This window comes from Limulus polyphemus, unplaced genomic scaffold (assembly GCF_000517525.1).
Source record: "Limulus polyphemus unplaced genomic scaffold, Limulus_polyphemus-2.1.2 Scaffold3885, whole genome shotgun sequence".
NCBI classification, from domain to species: domain Eukaryota; kingdom Metazoa; phylum Arthropoda; class Merostomata; order Xiphosura; family Limulidae; genus Limulus; species Limulus polyphemus.
Genome location: NW_013669495.1, coordinates 73282 through 76744, shown reverse-complemented (window position 1 = coordinate 76744; position 3463 = coordinate 73282).

Here is a 3463-nt window from a genome sequence, read left to right as displayed (position 1 = left end):
TTATTATCCTAATGAACAGTAGATATTGTAACATTGTTATTATCCTAATGAGCAGTAGATACTGTAACATTGTTATTATCCTAATGAACAGTATATATTGTAACATTGTTATTACCATAATGAACAGTAGATACTGTAACATTGTTATTATCCTAATGAACAGTAGATATTGTAACATTGTTATTATCCTAATGAATAGTAGATATTGTAACATTGTTATTACCCTAATGAACAGTAGATACTGTAACATTGTTATTATCCTAATGAACAGTAGATATTGTAACATTGTTATTATCCTAATGAACAGTAGATATTGTAACATTGTTATTATCCTAATGAACAGTAGATATTGTAACATTGTTATTACCATAATGATGTCTGGCTGGCGCCAATCGAAACTAGTAGAAGTTATGTTGTTTTTGTTTTCAATATCGTACGTTTCTTATTAATTTTCCAATATTTATTCATGCTTATAATATCACCAGCATGTTGATTATTAATTGGCGTGGCAGTTATTTTTAATGCTTTTTTTTTTGCCGAGTTTATCCGAAAGATATTTTATTCCCGTAGAGAAGGAAATGTTTCTAAACTTGATATGTCTGCTTATTGTTTAGTTTTATTTTATAATAGATACTATACTTGAAAATATTAGTGTTAAATCATTTTAGATGAAAAAGTTAGTTTCTTGAAACAATTTCATAATTCTCTTCCATGATTTTGAAAGTGTAGACGACTTAAGACTCTGACATTAGTTTAACTGTTATTCAACATTGTCCTAGTTTGTTTTTTTTTTCCTTTCAATAAGTCTATTTCATAATATGCGTCTTCCTGAAATCCGTTCAATTCTTTCTTCTCTTTTCATCTCTTCGGCTGATATTGGTGATAATCTAATCAACCTAAAATTTTATTTTGTTTCTAAGTGTGATAAATAACGATTTTCGAAACAAATAGTAAAGTACCCATTCTTAAGACACGGAGAAAGATATTCACGCCGGGATCTTTTCTATTCATCATTGGTGTTTTGTTTTGTATTTTCATCATTGGTATCTTATTGTTTATACTTTCACTACACCAAGAAACAAGTGTTCACGAAATGAAGCGAATACATTCCACGATTTCTATATCACGTGTGACTTGCTATTCACTTTACTAGCTCATTGCTAACGTTCACAAAAGAAATAACTTTGAAAATTGTAATCCTGGGTAATTATAAATTCCAAATTAATGGCATAAACAAGAACGACACAACAATCTTCTGGTATTTTCTCTTCGATCTGTCTATCTTCCTAGCAAATAATCTGACCTATTTCTATAAATTTCTTAATCTCTCAGAATGGTTTAAAATTACGAATACGAATATATTTACATTAACTTGATAATTATAATATTATATTATATATTCGCAGAAGGACAAAGATTGATTTAGACACAATAAGAGTGAATATGTTATTAGTATTTTGAATAATATGTGTAGATTATGTTGTACTTAGTGAAATATACATATTCTATTGTTTCTAACCTAGAAGCTTCAAAAGAAAATCTGAAAGAATTAAACTCTCACTTGGGAAGTTTTTTTCATTTCGCGCAAAGCCACACGAGGGCTATCTGTGCTAGCCGTCCCTAATTTTGCAGTGAAAGACTAGAGATAGAAGGCAGCTAGTCATCACCACCCCCCGCCAACTCTTTACCAGCGAATAGTGGGATTGGCCGTCACACGGCTGAAAGGGCGAGCATATTTGGTGGGACGGGGATTCGAACCCGCGACCCTTAGATTGCGAGTCAAGCGCCCTAACAACCTGGTTATAATATAATAAGAAACTATCATATAATAGAGAGAAATGTTTTTTTTACTTATTTGAACTTAGAAAGGAAATTAACAATAATCATAAGAGAAGAACAAATTATTCCTTTCGTAATTACAAATTATCCTAGAATTAAATTTAAAATGAATGATATCCAAAAAGAGCTGAAAATAATTTCAGAAATAACTTTGAAAACCTACTTTTAAAAATAAATAAATCATATTAGAGAGACAATAACCCCAAAAATATATATACTGTCCTAAGTCAGAGAGATAAAGCAAAATAATCTGATAAAAGTATATTTTCCTATGATAAACCAAGCCGTTATATTTGGGGGAGAAGATAACATAACATACAGTAAACATGTTACAGGCCCTACCGGGGAAAAATGTTTTTCATAAACTTTAGGCTTAGTAGTGATTCATGTAATTTTATTCCTTTACCATCTGGTATTTGTTCAAACAAATACATGTTGGAAAAACAGAAAACTTGCGTTTAAGAATAAATTTACATGAATTTCATGTGAAAAATGCAAATAATTAACTATTATCTTAACAAACATATTAATCAGTGTTTTATGGAAAAATATTGTACTTTGCAAGCACCTTTTTTTCCAAATATATACATTTTGGTATTCTTGTGAAAAAAAAGTTATATTTCATGAAAGCTATTTCAATAATAAATTTAAAACCACGTTAAATGTTACATAGTTAAACACATAGAGGGAGTTTAAAATATATATATAAAGCTTTAAGGTGAAAAAACAACAACAAACAAACAAAACAAAACGCGGAGAAGTTTGTCACTCTTTTGTAAATTGAAGAGTGTCCTGGAAGATACAGAACTGATATTTATGCTTTTATGTATGTGTGTTTTTATTTATTTGTTTTAAATTAATAATAATAATAAATTAAAAAATAAACATTTTTATTTTGCTTCATTTTATCAATACACATGTCAATCTCTAAGACAAACAATGCATGTTTGATGCTCTAAATGTGTATTTAAGTACATAGGAAGATAAAGAATAGGGGAGTATTCTCTGTCTAATATGTAATTAAGTTTAGAATCTACTCCTTAATGTATTTGTTTAAAATAACGCTTAGGGTCAAGAGGTCATGCAACAGTAGTTAGAAGGTGAAGTAACACATATCTAGCTGGTAGCAAACAATGTAGAACCCTGTAATTAGTAGGGGAGTTGGAATACGACAAGGAAAGATGTGGCAAACTGAAAGACAGATGGTATCATTGAAAAACTCAGTACGGCATCGATAATATAATTATTGTACTAAACATTAAGAGTGATTCAACATTTATTAGAAGGCGCCCTTTATATGTTCTATCAGGAAACATCTGAAGCGGGAAACTTGTTTAATTGTTAATCAATATTTCTCTCTCTTGTTATTATCCGCTTTATATGCATGATCGAAATAAAGATTTGAAAACATTATTTGAGTGGGCACCTTTAATTCGGAAAGGAAGATTTGAAGCTATTATTAGTGTGAAAACCTCTAACTCGAAACGGACGAACTCGAAGATTTCAACACATATTTATGTGAGCACCTCTAACTCGAAACGGACGAACTCGAAGATTTCAACACATATTTATGTGAGCACCTCTAACTTGAAACGGACGAACTAGAAGATTTCAACACATATTT